An 18,901-nucleotide genomic window follows, 5' to 3' on the forward strand; every position below is an offset into this window, starting at 1 on the left:
TTCCAGACGCGGTGGTAAATGGAGGCGGAAGACGCCTTACGAGCACTTAACATGGTGGGAATGACCTGCTGAGAGAAACCGGCACGAGTTAGAATCCAGGTTTCAACAGCCACGCCGTTAAACGTAGGGCCCCTGAGCTCTGATGGTAGATCGGTCCCTGGCGAAGTAGATCTGGGCGGTCTGGTAGCCGCAAGGGCACGTCGGCTACGAGCTGGACGAGTTCCGCGTACCACGCGCGACGAGGCCAGTCTGGAGCGACCAGGATGACCGGAACTCCCTCCGTCTTGATCTTTCGGATCACCTTCGGCAGTAAGGGAAGAGGAGGAAACACGTATGGGAGCTGAAACTGATGCCACGGGAATATCAGCGCGTCCACTCCGATGGCCTGGGGATCCCGAGAACGAGCAACAAAGTTGTGAACCTTGGCGTTCAATCTGGACGCCATCAGATCCACGTCCGGGGTCCCCCAGCGAAGACAGATCTGTCGAAAGACCTCTGGGTGGAGTTCCCACTCCCCCGAGGCAAGACCCTGGCGGCTCAGGAAGTCCGCCGCCCAGTTCTCGACTCCCGGAATGTGCACCGCGGAGATGATGGAATGGTTGATTTCGGCCCAACGAAGGATGTGAGAGACTTCCTGCATCGCTGCCCTGCTGCGGGTACCCCCCTGGTGGTTGATGTAAGCCACCGCCGTGACGTTGTCCGATTGGACACGTATAGGGTGACCCGCAAGCAGGGTGTGAAAGTGACTCAGGGCAAGTCTGATAGCCCGAATCTCCAGGATGTTGAAGGGGAGACTGGATTCCCGACCTATCCAACGGCCCTGGGCAGAGTGATGAAGAAACACCGCCCCCCAGCCGAGGAGGCTGGCGTCGGTAGTTACCACTAACCAGCGGATCGGGAGGAAGGACTTCCCCTGGAGAAGAGATGGACCCAGGGTCCACCATATGAGGGATTGTCTGACCCGCGGAGACAGCGGGCAAGGACGGTCGAGAGATGGGAGACTCCTGTCCCAGTTGTCCAGCAGAGCCTGTTGTAAGGGGCGGAGATGGAGTTGAGCGAAAGGAACCGCTTCGATTGCTGCAACCATCTTTCCCAGGATCTTCATGGCGAACCGAATGGTTCGCGGGCGAAGATGACGGAGTGTTCGGGCTCCCTGCTGAAGCGCTTGAGCCTTGGACCGAGGAAGCAAAACCAGCCCCCTTGAAGTGTCCAGGATCATTCCCAGAAAGGAGATCCGACGGGCAGGAACGGGAGAGGACTTGTCCAAGTTGATCAGCCAGCCCAGGCGCGAGAGAGAATCCAGGGTAATGTGGACGCTTGACTCGCAGGTTTGGAAAGACGGACCCTTTATGAGGAGATCGTCTAAGTAAGGTAACACGACGACTCCTCGCGAGTGAAGGATGGCCATGACAGCCGCCATGACCTTGGTGAATACCCTGGGCGCTGTAGCAAGACCGAAGGGTAAGGCCGTGAACTGGAAGTGGTCGTTCAGAATGGCAAAGCGGAGGAACCTTTGATGAGGCGGGAAAATAGGGATGTGAAGATAGGCATCCTTGATGTCTATCGAGGCCAAGAATTCCCCTCTTTCCAACGAAGAGATGACCGATCTGAGTGATTCCATCCTGAAGTGCCGGACTCTTACACACTTGTTCAGGATTTTCAGATCCAAAATGGGGCGCACTGTTCCGTCCTTTTTTGGCACTACGAAGAGGTTTGAGTAGAAACCTTTGAACCTCTCGTGTTCCGGGACCGGAACAATGACCCCGCTCTGGCGGAGGGAGTGGATAGCGCAAAGAAGGGCGCGAGACTGAGCTCCCGAGCTGGGGAGACGAGAGGGGAAAAACCGGGTTGGAGGAGGAGAGGAGAACTCTATTTTGTAGCCCGACGATACCAGGTCCCTGACCCATCCGTCTTGAACGACGGAGAGCCAGGCCTGCTGAAAAAGGAGTAGACGTCCGCCTACTCTGGTGGTATCAACTGGCGCCGTTCCCGAGTCATTGAGACGGGAATCTGGGAGGTCTGGAACCTCTGGTTCTGGGCTGCCTAGGTTTTCCGCGCCAGGAAGGGATCGGCCTGAAGGAGGGGCGAACGTCTCTGTCTGTGCGAGCGGATCGGTCCGATCTGGGGCGACCGGTAGGATTGGACCAGGCTGGGCTGGTACGAAAGGACCGAAAGCGAAAATAAGGTTGACGCTGGAAAGCCGCCTTGGGCCTCTGTTGGGGAAGAAACTTGCTCTTTCCTCCCGTGGCGTCGGAAATAAGCTGGTCAAGCCTTTCGCCAAAAAGGCGCCCGCTTTGAAAAGGGAGAGAGATCAGAGATTTTTTAGAGGAGGAGTCTGCGCGCCACTCTCTGAGCCAAAGAGTCCTTCTAATAGCGATGGCGTTAGCGGCCGCCGATGCTGCGCAATTCGCCGCATCAAGAGATGCGTACATCACATAATCACTGGCCATGGCTAACTGCTTAGCCAGGTCCGCCATCTCAGACGGGAGGTCCTGTTCGTGAATAGATTTCGCTAGAGCATCCGCCCAGGAAACCATTGCCTTAGTCACCCAAGCCGCGGCGAATGAGGGGGACAGGGAAGAGCCTGAGGCCTCATACACTGAGCGAGCTAGGGAGTCTAGCTGGCGTTCAGTGGGACTCTTAATTGAAGCGCCGTCCGGGACTGAGAGAAGTGTTTTAGAGGCCAGGCGCGAGACCGGAGGGTCTACTATAGGGGGATCCGTCCAGTCTTTCACGAGATCTGTTGAGAAGGGATACTTCGATACCAGATCCTTCTTACCCGAGAAACGTTTATCTGGACGCTCCCTGTGACGCTTGACTATATCAAGAAAAGCTGGGTGAGAGGCAAAAGTCTTGTGGGAACGCTTGGTTCTGGTAAAAGAAACCGCGTGTTCCGGAGCGGAATTAGGGTCATCATCCACCCTAAGCGCGTGATTGACTGCTACAATGAGGGAGTTAACCGTAGCTCTGAACTCCGGAGCCTCCGGGTCCAATGATACCTCGGACTCATGTTCAGAGTCTTGAACGCTGCGAGCCCCCAAAGAGGGTGAGCGAGAGGTGGAGCTACCAGAAACTGAGTGGCGAGGTGAACGCCCAGGAGAGGTAGTACGGATCCGTTTTCTGGACGACCGTGCCTCTATAAGTGGAGAGCGGCCCCTGCTGGTAGACGAATCCCCTGCTACGTAGGGATCCCTTAGGACCTGTAACGGATTGCCCCGTTCCCCGGGAGGATTTTGAATGGATTTGATGGCGTTGGCTAAAAAATCCACGGACTGCGAAAGTGAAACAACCCACGGGGGGGGGCTAGGTACACCGGAGTCGGTGGCGGTGGAGGGCTCCTGGGCACCTGGGGCATCGCAGGCAGAGCAGAGGGGAGAGCTTTGAGGGCGGGGAAGTGGAGCCTGGCAGGTGGTACACGCAGAAAAAAAGGTTGAATGCACCTTTGTGGATTTCTTAGTCTTAGACTGAGACATGGTGTAAACTAATGCCAGGGGCTAGCCTGATTCCCTGGGAGGGGAAGCGAGAGCGAGACTGCAGGAGAGCGCTGACGGTCTCCTTACCCTGGTCCTGTGTCCCAACGAGGAAGAGGGAGGCGGCAGGAGAACTAGGCGACAGCCGGCGTGCACAGAGCTGCACGTGGGGGACGCTGCAGCTGGAAGACCTGGTGCTGCGGCGTGCATATGAGATCCAAGATGGCCGCCGAGACCTGGGGGAAGATCTCGCACACAGCGAGAGGCGCCAGGACCGGTGGGTGGAGCCACGTGATGACGCGAAAAGGGGGGGGAGCCTAGCGAAAAGGGGCGGAGCCTAGCGAGAAGCGCCACTAGAGGTGGGCGGAGCCGCACGATGACGCGAAAAAGGGGGCGGAGCCTATCGGGAAGCGCCAGGTTCCCGGTCGTCTAGGCCGAAGCCGGGGACTAAATTTGTACCATCGGCCTGGCGCGCTGCCGCTGAAGGCCGCGGTATCAAGAGGCCCAAGAATAAGAAGTGCCACTAGAACATGGGGAGCCCTCCGGACCGCCGGACCAGTGACCACCCCCCCTACCCCCGAGACACTTACCCTGATGGAGCAGCGCACCGGGACTGAGGTAATTGGGGTGGAAGACAGGGACGGTGCAGGGGATGGGAAGCCTCCATCCACCAGCCCCAGAGACGGGGGGTGGAGAGGAACCGTCCACCCCTGAATCAGCCGCATGCAGTGGTGATGCAGGGAATATCGCACGGACGCCACGGGTACTAGTGCCTCTGTACAGCCGAGGGTGAAACCTGGTGGACAGGGCAGTCCGGCATAAAAAGGCCTGGCTGCAGAAGAGGGTACTGGAGGAAAACACCAGTGCTCGTCTGGACTAAGTGGGGAGAACGGTGCCCTTCTAGGGAAAAAACCGTCGCCCCAAAAAAGATCAGCTCAGGCAGTGGCTCCCACGTCGCAGGAGAGGATACGGTGAGGTGAAACTCCCGTGCTCGCCTGTTGTTGGTTCGGGGGAGATCGGACCATGAAAGAATCCGTCGCCCCCTTCGTCCGGAATAGATTAAAAAGAAAAAATCCATGAGAATAAAAATCAGTGTGCCTCCTACGGACACTAAGCTTGAACTGGGTGTCTGGAAGCCAGTATGAGGGTGTATACTGCAGGGGAGGAGCTAACCTTTTTTTGTCTCAGCTTAGTGTCAGCCTCCTAGAGACAGCAGCATAACCCATGGTCCTGTGTCCCCCAATGAGGCGAAGGAGAAATGTAGGTCATTGACCTACATTTCCTTCAGTCGCGGTGAGGCGCCCTCTGGTGGATGTTCTCATGAACTGCAGCCTGGGAACTTTTTCCCACGCTCCAGGTCATATGAGGACATCCACCAGGGGGCGCATCACCGCGACTGAAGGAAATGTAGGTCATTGACCTACATTTCATTCATTCGCTGGGGATTACAGGCACGGAGCACAGCTGCATTTAGCAGGGCTCCTGCCTGTAATATTAGTTAACCCCTTCAGATGGATTACTTCGTGGGACGAGACGGTTCACCAGAAGGTATGTATCTTGTGCGTTTATTATTTTTCCAAGCGAGGGTGTTCCTGATGGATTGAGAGAACAATAAATTATTACAACAACCGCTGTGTTTATTTCATTAAAATACTTTTTAATCATGTGTGTGTGTGTGTTTTTTAACCCTTTCCAACAATTGGATTAATAATGGATAGGTGTCATAATTGACGCCTCTCCATTATTAATCTGGCTTAATGTCACCTTCCAATAGCAAGGTGGCATTAACCCTTCATTACCCCATATCCCACCGCTACAGGGAGTGGGAAGAGAGTGGCCAAGTGCCAGAATAGGCGCATCTTCCAGATGTGCCTTTTCTGGGGTGGCTGGGGGCAGATGTTTTTAGCCACAGGGGGGCCAATAACCATGGACCCTCTCCTGGCTATTAATATCTGCCCTCAGTCACTGGCTTTACCATTCTGGCGGAGAAAATTGCGCGGGAGCCCACGCCAATTTTTTCCGCCATTTAACCCTTTATTTCAGCAGCTACAGCGCTGAAATTTTGCACATACACACTACTAACATTAGTAGTGTGGAATATGCAAAAAAAAGGGGGATATGAGATGGTTTACTGTATGTAATCATGTCTCATATCATGTCGGGTTTGTGCAGGAGAAATGAGAAGCCGGCAATTGAATTACCGGCTGTTCACAGATATCGCGCTGAATGAAATCTAAATACAGAATATATATATATGTGTCTCAATTACATATATATATATATACTGTATATATGTTTTCCCGAACATTTGAGCACATAAATCCATTAGATGTCGGTTTTGCAAGCCTGCGCGAAAATCTCGCAGTACGGATGCCATACGGATTACATACGGAGGATGCCATGCGCAAAATACGCTGACACACCCTGACTACGGATCAATATTTTGGGAACATTTCTCTGTATTACGGCCGTAGTACGGACGTATAATACGTGGCGTATTGTCTTACGCCAAGTGTGAGGCCGGCCTAAATGTGTTGTTTGATTGGTCCTTGTTATCTCTCCTCATGATCAGGTCTGATATGATTGGGTCAGAGAAAGGGCGCCAAAATGTAAACTATAAATGGATCCTGTGACTGGTCAAAAGTGCACCATGACTTTACAGACACACTGTATTATATATATATATATATATATATATATATATATATATATATATATATATATATATATATATATATATATATATATATATATATATATATATATATATATATATATCTCCATGTAAATATACCCAAATGGCTGATAGAAACTGAAGGCGTTGTAAAAATAAAAACACTACACTGCATGGGTTTCAGATGTGAGCTTCGCTTGAAGACATTGAATTTTCCCACCTAAAAAGGTGAAGATAGACTTTCTTCACACATTTTTTTTTGCTTTGCATTTTATGTGGCCATGATTTCCATTCTTATTGCTAGAGATTATCATTAGGTGACTTTTACATTTTTTTTTTCCTATGGAGCAGCTGATTGAAAATGTGTGAAGATATGCCAAGAGAGCATTCGGGAAGTGGGAAAAAAAAAAATAAATAAAAGCACTCCAAAAGTGAAAAATGCCACAAAGACTCACGGTTTGTAGTGCATTTCATGGTTTGCTACTGACTTGCAGCTAAAAATTGCAACATATTTTGCAAAAGATAAATGTGTGGAACCATCCTTAGCCTAAAATATATCAGTGCTGTAACATTAGGCTTTATGTGTTCAGTGGCAGCTCAGGAGTCACATTCACTTGTTACCAGCCTACTAGATGAGAGCGCAGTGTGAGAAATCTGTAATATACACTCCACGCTCTTCTCCTCCTCCTCTGGACAACGGCCAACAACACCACAGTACCAGGAACACGCTGCCAGGATCCCTCCCCAGAGATGGCCAGATAAATGCATGTGACAAACAGCAGAGTGCAGCATGAAAGACGGCTTGTATGTACAGAACAGTGCAAGTCCTCAGGCCGATCACAAGCCACACACTGTATATACACTGTATACAGGCAGCTGTGTGATCTGTCATCTTCTATGGGAACTTAGGTAAGGTGATCAAACGGCACATGCATTACTATAATGCAGAACTGAGCCTTGTATCTCATCGGGCATATACACATGTCAATAACATCTGATAGGCAAATTATATATACACACATTATATATATATATATATATATATATATATATATATATATATATATATATATATATATATATATATATATATATATATATATATATATATATATATATATATACACACACAGGTGCATCTCACAAAATTATAATATCATCAATAAGTTCATTTCAGTTCTTCAATACAAAAAGTGAAATATTTTATATGTTATATGGAGTCATTACAAACAGAGTGATTATTTCTGTTAAAGGGAACCTGTCACCTGAATTTGTCCGGACCGGTTTTGGGTCATAGGGGCGGGGTTTTCGGGTGTTTGATTCACCCTTTCCTTACCCGCTGGCTGCATGCTGGCCGCAATATTGGATTGAAGTTCATTCTCTGTCCTCCGGAGTACACGCCAGTACAAGGCAATACACAATTCAGGTGACAGGTTCCCTTTAATGTTGATGATTATGGTTTACAGCCAATGAAAACCCCAAAGTCATTATCTCAGTAAATTAGAATAATTAACAAAAAAACACCTGCACAGGCTTCCTAAGGGTATGTTTCCACGTTCAGGAAATGCTGCGTGTTTGACACTGCGTAGAGCCGCAGCGTCCAGATGTTACAGCATAATGGAGGGGATTTTATGAAATCCTGTCTCCACTATGCGTGGTAACACGCACCCGGCAGCCCTGCGATTCCGGACATGCGGCGCGTCTTTTTAGATCGCAGCATGTCTGTTTACACGGCGCCGCTGCAAGGTAAAACACAGGGCCCTAAGTGTGAGGTGCGATGATGCCGGATGTGTGCAAAGAACACATCAGATAGTGGGCGGAGCGGGTTTGCCGCTCTGTCCAAACCGCCGGCCATTCTGAACGTGGACACGTACCCAAAGTGTTTAAAAAGGTCCCTTAATCTGTTTCAGTAGCTCCACAATCATGGGGAAGACTGCTGACTTGTCAGATGTCCAGAAGGCAGTCATTGACAAACTCCACAAGGAGGGTAAGCCACAAAAGGTCACTGCTATAGAAGCTGGATGTTCACAGAGTGCTGTATCCAAGCATATTAATGGAAGGTTGAGTGGAAGGAAAAAGTGTGGTAGAAAAAGGTGCACAAGCAACCGTGAAAAGGGCAGCCTTGAAAGGATTGTTAAAGGTAATCTGTCACCTACTTTTTCATATATATAAGCTGCGGCCACCGGCCATTAGGGGCTTATCTACAGCATTCTATAATGCTGTAGATAAACCCCTGATGTAACCTGAAAGATAAGAAAAACAAGTTAGATTATACTCACCCAGGGGCGGTCCGATGCAGATCAAAGCAACCTGGGCTTCCATAACACCTCAGCAGTGCCACAGACTGATCGCCTTCATGCCATGCCGCATTGATGCAGTAATTGATGCCAAAATGAGCCCCGACCAAGTATTGAGTGCATTTACTGAACATATATTTCAGTAGGCAACATTTCGGATTTTAAAATCATTTTTCAAGCTAGTGTTATAAAGTATTCAAATTTACTGAGACAATGACTTTTGGGTTTTCATTGGCTGTAAGCCATAATCATCAACATTAACAGATATAATCACTTACCGTATATACTCGAGTATAAGGTGAGAATTTCAGCCCATTTTTTTAGGCTGAAATTGCCCCTCTCGGCTTATACTCGAGTCAATCCCAGGGGTCGGCACGGAATGGGGAGCGGCACCTGTCTAATAATACTCACCTGCTCCTGGAGCGGTCCCTGGTTCTCCGGGCACTGACAGCTTCTTCCTGTATTGAGCGGTCACATGGTATCGCTCATTACAGTAATGAATATGGACCCGACTCCACTCCCATAGGGGTGGAGCCGCATATTCATTACTGTAATGAGCGGTGCCATGTGACCGCTCAATACAGGAAGAAGCTGTCAGCGCCCAGAGAACCAGGGACCTGCAGGGACCATGTCAGGAGCCACCGTCGGCGCCACTACGTCTTCCGTGTCCTCTGCAGTGACGCTCAGGTCAGAGGGCACGATGACGCGATTAGTGTGCGCGCCGCCCTCTGCCTGAACAGTCAGTGCAGAGGACGCGAAAGACACAGTGGCGCTCAGCGGTGGAACAGGAAAGGTGAGTATAGCAAGTGCCGGGGGCCTGAGCGACGAGAGGTGAGTATGTCATTTTATTTTTTTTATCGCAGCAACAGCATATCGGGCAAATATCTCTATGGAGCATCTTATAGGGCCATAATCAGCATTTGTGCAGCATTATACGGGGCAAATATATCTATGGTGCATCTTATGGGGCCATGTGCAGCGTTATATGGGGCAAATATTTCTATGGAGCATCTTATAGGGCCATAATCAGCATTTGTGCAGCATTATACGGGGCAAATATATCTATGGTGCATCTTATGGGGCCATGTGCAGCGTTATATGGGGCAAATATCTCTATGGTGCATCTTATGGGGCCATAATCAGCATTTGTGCAGCATTATATGGGGCATATTTTAATATGGAGCATCTTATGGGGCCATCATGAACTGTATGGAGCATTATATGGGGCTCCTGATTCAATATGGATATTCAAAAACACTTAACCTACTGATGTCGCAATTAATTTTACTTTTATTGGTACCTATTTTGATTTTTGACATTTACCGGTAACTGCTGCATTTTCCACCCTAGGCTTATACTCGAGTTTTCCCAGTTTTCTGTGGCAAAATTAGGGGTCTCAGCTTATACTCGGGTCGGCTTATACTCGAGTATATACAGTGTATATATATATATATATATATATATATATATATATATATATATATATATGCAATAATATTATGGTAACCGTACTGGTTGTCACTCAGCTTTTCAGAAAAAAAAAATGACATAAGTAATGGCTGAACAGAATTAACATGACAGAAGGAGAAATGCAATGATTTATGTTCAGAGAAATAGTCTTTGGATAACCGCCATAAGAACGCTTGTTCAGCTGTCAACTATTCTTCCTGATCCCGCTATACACATGCACACTCCACACATCCAAACGTGAACATTTTTTTCTCAATAGAAAGGTACGGTAGCTACCATCAGACATCTTTGGTGACAGCTTTTCTCATAATATCCAACAAGCTGATTTGTCCTTCCCAGACATGAGGAAATACCATATATGTTAGGTGGTGTAAATGAGTAGAATTGGTCAACATCCATCAAATGAGGGAGAGCACTGTGCATTTGCAATAAAAGCAGACATTCATGACTCACTATGATTTGTGCTACAGATTCAGGGAATGTAAAAGCACTTTTTACCTATTGTGCCCCCCCCCATATTTCATTATAGGGCTCTCACTCCTCCTGTAAGGGTATGTGCCCACGATCAGTAAACGCTGCGGGTTGGATGCTGCGTATTTATGCAGCGTGAAACCCACAGCTACCAGCTGTTACATCATAGTGGATAGGATTTGAAGAAATTTTATGGGTCCACAGACGCCCGCGGCTCAACTGCGGAGACGGACATGCGGTGTGTCTTTCCAGACCGCAGCATGTCAACTTCAACTTGCAGAAACGCTAGTCTCCCCAAGAGAAATTTCACCCATAGAATGTTAGCCCCCCCGCGTAAACCTGAAAGAAATATAGCGGGGGTCTCATGGCCTCATGGACCCTGTCATTTAATATGACTTTCTGTCAGAAGAAAGGTCAAATAAAGGTCAGGTCAGTCATCTCTGAAAGTGTGACACTGGTTTTATCCAGTTTTTTCTGGTATGTTGGGCAGCTATTGTAACGGTTTTCTATTGGCTGTTAGCAGCTTTGCCGCTCTTTTTTTGAATATATAAACACCTGTTTTGTGGTATCTGGTCATTCTGTCAGCGGAAGAAGATAAAGACCCCACCCTCCCTCCCCTGAATTTTTGTAATTTTACTGTCATGTAGTTTAATTGTGGGAAAATCACCCATGTCTGGGTGGATTGGTTTATTGGAAAAGTTTGGTACTTTGGTTTTATAATTTATGGAGTTTATTTATTGGTGATTAATTAATTTATGTAACCCTAAATAAACTACACGGCCATTTTTATCCACAATTAAAGCGTTTTGTGTTTTTATTGTATGAATGGGTTCTATGAGGCCATGTATTGGACGCGGTGAATCAACAGGCATCCAAAGCGCTGCCTCTTCCGGCTCATGTGCACCCGGTCTGTCGCACTGTGTGTAAGGCTACGTTCACATTAGCGTTAAGCTAATGTGCGTCGGATTTGCGTCGGTGACGCAGCGGCGACGCATGCGTCATGCGCCCCCTATACTTAACATGGGGGACGCATGCGTTTTTTTTTGTTGCGTTGTGCCACACATGCGTCTTTTTTGCCGCAAGCGTCGGACCAAGAAAACGCAACAAGTTGCATTTTTCTTGCGTCCGATTTTCGGCAAAAACCGACGCATGCGTCGCAAAACGCAGCGTTCTTGCGTGCGTTTTGCCGCGTTTTTGCGTGCGTTGTGCGTTGCGTCGCCGACGCAGCGGCGCACAACGCTAGTGTGAACGTAGCCTAACTACGTAATGTCTGACATTGTTTGTACATGTCTCCCCATAATTGTAAAGTGTTGCAGGATATGTTAGCGCTATAGAGATAATGATTTTATGTGCTCACAATGCCTTTTTCAAGCAGGTACGCTCCACAACCCACCTGAAAAAAAGTGCTCAATAAACATTAAATAGAATGAACATATACACTGCAAGGTATTACCGACTTGGTGTACACATCTTCAGCCTTTTGATTGTCTTTGTACAGTCTCACGTTTCTAAAGATGCAAAGTAGTATACCTATAATGTTAAGAATTCAATATATATATATATATATATATATATATATATATATATATATATATATATATACACACCAAAAAATAATAATAAAGCCACAAAGTAAAATAAATGATTTATTTTAACAATATTAAAAACATGTTTAAATAAAAACCAGTGAGCACCACAAACAAACAGCAATTGGTGGGACACATGGACTGAACAACAACAACAACAAAAAACACACTGTGTATATGCCTCAAGGCAGTAACAAGAGAGATAACAAACACTCTATATATGAGAGTATGAGCAGGGGCAAAACATGCCTAATGTAGATAAATTAAACAACAGTAATCCCAAAAGGGGTATATACCATAAGTGCCACAGATAATTATGCCCCAAATGTTCAACAAAAGTGATTGGCATAAACCCCATACGTAAGGCTTCTTTCACACTTGCGTCGGTTCGGGTCCGTCGCTAAGCGTCGGCGCGACGTACCGACGCACGTTGTGAAAATTTGGCACGACGTGGGCAGCTGATGCAGTTTTTCAATGTATCCGCAAACCCATTCTGAAGTCCGGGCAGGAGGGGGGCGGAGTTCCGGCCGCGTATGTGTGGTAGGAAATGGCAAACGCGACGTACGAAAAAACGCTCCCTTGAACGTTTTTTTGTGCTGACGGTCCACCAAAACACGACGGATCCAGTGCATGACGGACGCAACGTATGGCCATACGTCGCGATGAGTCGGCAATACAAGTCTATGGGCAAAAAACGCATCCTGCGGGCACATTTGTAGGATCCTTTTTTTCCCCCAAAACGACGCATTGTGACGGATTAAAAAAAACGCCAGTGTGAAAGTAGTCTAACAGAGTCACATACCTTACCTAATTGGCAATAGCAGTCCAGGCACCCACCACACGTTTCGCATGAAATGCTTCGTCCAGGGGTTCTATGTTTGTTTGTGGTGCTCACTGGCTTTTATTTATACATGTTTTTAATATTAATAAAATAAAGCATTTATTTTAGTTTGTGGCTTTATTATTATTTTTTGGTGTTATAAAAACGCAAAGTGGGTAAAAGAAGTGGCCGGTCCATTCTACAGGCGGTTTCTGCCCTGATACATACAAACTCACCACTAAAAACTACCAAAACAATGAGTCAAGAAAAACACCGTTGGCAGTTTCTAAAGCGTATTCCTGTGCAAAGCTTGGCGGGTACAATGGCATGTGCACACACCCTAAGTATTTGGTCAGTATTTTACCTCAGTATTTGTAATCATAATCCAGGAGTGGAACAATCAGAGGGAAAGTATACTAGAAACACGTCACCACTTCTGGATTTATCACCCACTTCTGGTTTTGGTAGCCAAAAACTGAGGTAAAACAGGGACCAAATGCTGACCGTGTAAACTTACAGCTATTGTCTGTCCCATTGATAAAGGATTTATCACAGATTATCTAAGACGACAATCTAGTTTGCAATTTAACAAAAGAAATAAATTACAAGTGAACATTCTTCTTTCCATTGCAGAGGCAGGAGCACAGACACGATGGGCGCTACTGAAGACTCGGGGACGGGACGGCCATTGACAGCGAGAGCCAGGCATTGCTATTATGTGACTGGTAAGGCCCCCGAAAAAAGTCTAAAGCCCTGTTTTTCTCTTCTGCTGTCGTTTTTTTGAGCAAAATTAATAAAAATAGGCGTTCAATGTTTGATTAATTGACTAATTGGCAAAATCAAAGCCGGCTATTTCTTTGAGCCCTTTTGCACAGATTTAGAGTAAAAAAGACAAACAATCTCTTCAATAAATTAATAATGCTGCACATTAATCTTCAACTGCACAAAAAAAACCTAATTTTACTTCAAAAGAATGATGAGTTGGGGCCTAAAAGATTGAAAAGGCCCCGATGTCACAATCCCATGTAATGCCCAACCAGAGCGATACCACGGGTGGGAGTCGTGTCACGTACGCGAGCAGGCGGCAGAAGCCACGCACATTTACATGCATGATGATGCCCAGAGCTACGGGCACCGCCACGTACATGTACCTTATGCGTGGACACGGTACTTCTACTATCACAGCACTCCCACAAGAAAGGAGCTAACAGCAGCCAATCAGAATTCAGCTTTTATTTCTCCAGTTGTAGTTATAAGATTTAGGCTATGTGCACACGTTGCGGATTAGGCTTAGGAATTTCTGGTGCGGATTCTGTCTCTCCGGGCAGAAAACGCACCTGTGGTTTTTTGTGCGGTTCCGAAGCGTTTTTTTGTGCGTTTTTACTGCGGTTTTCTTGCGGATTTGCTGCGGTTTTTACCCCTGCGATTTCTATAATGGAGCGGGTACAAAAACGCTGCAGATTCACAAAAAAGAAGTGACATGCTACTTCTTTTAAACAGCAGCGTTTCCACAGCGGATTTTCCGCAAAGTGTGCACAGCATTTTTTTTTCTCATTGATTTACATTGTACTGTAAATCAATTGCGGATCTGCAGCGTTTCTGCACTGCAAAAAACTCTGCGGATCCGCAGAGAATCCGCAACGTGTGCACAGACCCTAAAGCTGAACGCTGATTGGTTGTTATACGCAACAAGGCCAAATAGCAGGACATGTAACCAGAGGGGTGTATATCACGCTGCATACGTTTCTTCAGTGGGTCCCTATGGAGGACAGCTGCCTCGGCCTCCATCCTGACTGTGCACACTGTTGGGCACATACCTCCAGAGCGTATACATCCGACAGTGTGCACAGAGCCTTAGATTACTTTACCTCCTTTGCTCCAATGTAAATAGGGTGCAGGCTGCAATGTGACCCAGTTGACAATCATTATCTGCAGCATCCTGATGTGTCACACGACACGATCTAAGGGCACAGATTACTCAGGTGCATACATGTGTCCTTGTGTGAACATGCCCCAATAGGAGAGTATGTATGAGACCTCCTCTTGTAGTCATTTACATGGGACCCGCAGTCATTTTGGAACCAACTTGTGCTGATTCCGAAGTCCTGGAGCCAATCCACATCCAGAAATCAGTAATATTGACAGATGCAGATCTCTAGCCGGCGCTGCAGTGCAGACCTCATCACACATCTGTGTTGCACGTACATGTTTACCGAATTTGTTTGTTTTTTTCACAGACACAACATGTACCCATTATAGTTTATGGGACTGTGTGCCATCCGCGTGCTTTTCGTATTGCATTGCAAAGAATAGGAGAAGCTTTGTAATTCATGTATTTATTCATACGTGAAAAACACTGACGGCACATGGAGCAAACACTGACGGACCAAACACTGACGGCACACAGACCAAACACTGACGGCGCACGGACTAAACACTGATGGCACACGGACCAAACACTGATGGCACGCGGACCAAACTCTGACGGACCAAACACTGATGGCACGTGGACCAAACACTGACGGCACACGGACTAAACACTGACGGCACACGGACCAATCACTGACGGCCCACGGACTAAACACTGATGGACCAAACACTGATGGCAGGCGGACCAAACTCTGACGGACCAAACACTGATGGCACGCGGACCAAACTCTGACGGACCAAACACTGATGGCACGCGGACCAAACTCTGACGGACCAAACACTGATGGCACGCGGACCAAACTCTGACGGCACACGGACTAAACACTGATGGACCAAACACTGATGGCAGGCGGACCAAACTCTGACGGACCAAACACTGATGGCACGTGGACCAAACACTGACGGCACACGGACTAAACACTGACGGCACACGGACTAAACACTGACGGCACACGGACCAAACACTGACGGCCCACGGACCAAACACTGACGGCCCACGGACTAAACACTGATGGACCAAACACTGATGGCACCCGGACCTTAAATAATTTTTGGAAGCCTCACCGGCAGCCACTATCGTAGCTAATGTAACTATTATAAAGGGCAGGAAAAGAGGATTTCCATAGACAACAGAAAACAACCCAAAAAGGCTTCTCTTTGGCTTCTTTACTTGCAGATTTACCTTGCACGGTCATTTACGTATTCTAATTATTGCCAGAATGATCCCAGACAGCAGTGTCATTAGTGAAGTAGGTAAACTGCACCTAGGATTTCCCAAGATTTTAGTACATGTTGCAGGGGCTTAAACATCTTTCAGATTGGGGAGTATGGGTCCCGAGACCCCCAACAATTGTTCAAAAGACTTCTCAGAAACACTCACTTCAGGAAGCAGAAGAGCTCAGCTAAGGAGGCAGAAGCTCAGTGAGCGCCTGCATCACCGTGTAAGGACCCATAGACTTTCTATTGAGTCTATACACCACTAGGTGAGAACTCATGAAGGAATTTTTTTTTTCAGTGGGTGGATCAGTGGTTACAGATTGGCTTCTGACTTCACATTCTGTTCTAACATTTATGGGCTGAGTATGCAAATGAAAATACTAAACAGCACCTGTTGATGCACTTCTAGTCCCCCATCGGTGTCCTCTTCCAGTATTGTTGGCACCTAACTGCTGCAGTCAAGTCAATGGCCATAACTTCTGCAACCATTGCTAGGATGGAGCAGGCAAGAGCCAACAATGTAAGAAAAGAAGGGGAATAAACAGGTGGGGGACCCAGCCAGCAGGACTGAGGACTAGAGAGGGGAGCAGCGTCCCAGGAGGTACAGCAGGTAGGATCCTGGGAGGTACAGCAGGTAGGATCCCGGGAGGTACAGTAGGAGCGTCCCGGGAGGTACAGTAGGAGCAGGATCCCAGGAAGTACAGTAGGAGGATCCCGGGAAGTACAGCAGGAGGGTCCGGTAGGAGGGTCCGGGGGGTACAGTAGGAGCGTCCAGGAGGTACAGTAGGAGTGTCTGGGAGGTACAGTAGGAGGGTCCGGTAGGAGGCTCCCGGGAGGTACAGTAGGAGGGTCCCAGGAGGTACAGTAGGAGCGTCCGGGAGGAGGGTCCAGGAGTTACAGTAGGAGGGTCCGCGAGGTACAGTAGGAGAGTCCGGGAGGTACAGTAGGAGGGTCCGGGAGGTACAGTAGGAGTGTTCGGGAGGTACAGTAGGAGGGTCCGGTTGGAGGGTTCCGGAGGTATAGTAGGAGTGTTTGGGAAATACAGTAGGAGGGTCCCGGAGGTACAGTAGGAGGGTCTCCAGGAGGTACAGTAGGAGTGTTCGGGAGGTACAGTAGGAGGGTCCGGTTGGAGGGTTCCGGAGGTATAGTAGGAGTGTTTGGGAAATACAGTAGGAGGGTCCCGGAGGTACAGTAGGAGGGTCCGGGAGGTACAGTAGGAGTGTTCGGGAGGTACAGTAGGAGGGTCCGGTTGGAGGGTTCCGGAGGTATAGTAGGAGTGTTTGGGAAATACAGTAGGAGGGTCCCGGAGGTACAGTAGGAGTGTCCCGGAGGTACAGTAGGAGGGTCCGGATGGAGGGTCCGGGAGGTACAGTAGGAGTGTTTGGGAAATACAGTAGGAGGGTCCGGATGGAGTGTCCCGGAGGTACAGTAGGAGGGTCCCGGAGGTACAGTAGGAGGGTCCCAGAGGTACAGTAGGAGGGTCCCAGAGGTACAGTAGGAGGGTCCATTGCTGTTCACATCTTATAGGGTTACACTGTAACATAAAGATCACACATAGCGACGCTGCATCTACCGCTGTGTTTTGCTTACAATCTGCTTGTTTGGTTTTTTTGCAGCCAAATCACAACTCTAAGATACTGGTATATCAGCAAGTGACACAATTTGCACAAACTTTTTGGTTCCCTGGTATAACAGGACCGGAGTCACCGTGTGGTCGCAGCCTACCTGGGGCATGGGCTCACCAATGTAAGGAGGGGCTCTGCGGAGATATTCACTGTAAGGGGCCCATATTATGATCAGGTGCAGGGGCCCGTGGCTATCTGTGCAAAAATAAAAATGCCCAGTGCCACCAACATACCACCTGTGGCGCACACTAAAATCTGAAAAATGTGCCCAATTCTGATGTCTTATTATTGATAACTATGAGGAAAGTTTTCCATCCGGACAGTCGCAGTCCTGGCAAATCAGAGAACTGTATGGGAGCGGTCAGTCTGGCTCCTGTGCCCACAACACTGACCGGGCACAGTGACCAGCACCAGTCTCCCTGGCACTGGCAGCGTTACCAGGGCTGGTACCAGTCTGCTGCCATCACCCCGGGCGGTGCACAGACCTATGGGCACCTCTCAGTTACCCATCTGCTCCTGGCAGCGTCCCTGGCACTGCTGTGCCCTCATCTGACCAGTATGTGCCCACATCACACAGCAGCTGACCCCTCACCTGCTGCCATCGCCTCTGCCAGCAGCAATCAGCAGCCCGGGACATGGGCTGCGGGCACGGGGTTGGTACTTACTTGTGCCAGCGGCGGCCGGTGATGCCCAGCGGGTAGATGGATGGCCGCAGGAGTCAGGCTCTCCCCGGTGCCCTGGTGGGGGGTCACTTGGAGGATCTCTCCCCAGGGCTCCCCGGAGTGTGGGAGGAGAGACAGGGCGGCTGTGATCTCTCCTGCCCACAATTCACAGCGTTACTATCAAACGGGGAGACTCCGTGATGACGGCAAGAGCAGAGCCCAGCAGAGACATTCCAGCCTGGAAAAGTCTGCCGCCACCTAGTGGCCAGCGACTTCACCTGCACTCTAGTAATGGATGCAACAACAGAGCTGAGGTGCCGCGCCACCTAGCGGCCATGTGTGGTAATGTCGGCGCTGGCCTTGCAGCAGAACACGGAGGGATGGACTGATGAGCTCTGCTGCACCTTGTAGTTCTCATGGATGGAGATTAATAAATGGCTTGTACCAGTGACAGAGTCATATTACACCCTCTTTGCTTTCGATTTTTCTTTTTCGCTTCCATTAGCTCACATTTATTTTTTCTGCTGAGACTTTTTTTTTTTTAAGGTATGAACTGTAGTTTTTATCTTTATTATTTTGGGTGCATAAGATTTTCTGATCTCACTTTTTTCCATCTTTATGAAAAAAAAACTGAGATTCTGCTAATTCTATTTATTTTCTTTTTAGTGTTCACCATGTA

General features: G+C 48.2%; 1 protein-coding gene across 3 annotated transcripts in view; it reads right to left on the reverse strand.

Annotated features, from left to right (window-relative positions):
* The window catches only part of SGMS1 (sphingomyelin synthase 1), a 339,516-nt gene extending 321,049 nt beyond the window's left edge, over positions 1-18,467 (reverse strand). For 2 of the 3 annotated variants that reach the window (XM_077258886.1, XM_077258888.1), the window contains exon 1: positions 18,226-18,465. The gene's annotated coding sequence lies outside the window, so the exon portion shown is untranslated. Of the gene's footprint in view, positions 1-18,225 lie in introns of all 3 variants that reach the window. The other variant, XM_077258884.1, reaches the window with a different exon arrangement.
* Positions 18,468-18,901: the final 434 nt, after the last annotated feature.

The sequence above is a fragment of the Ranitomeya variabilis genome, chromosome 4 (assembly GCF_051348905.1).
Source record: "Ranitomeya variabilis isolate aRanVar5 chromosome 4, aRanVar5.hap1, whole genome shotgun sequence".
Lineage (NCBI taxonomy): Eukaryota > Metazoa > Chordata > Amphibia > Anura > Dendrobatidae > Ranitomeya > Ranitomeya variabilis.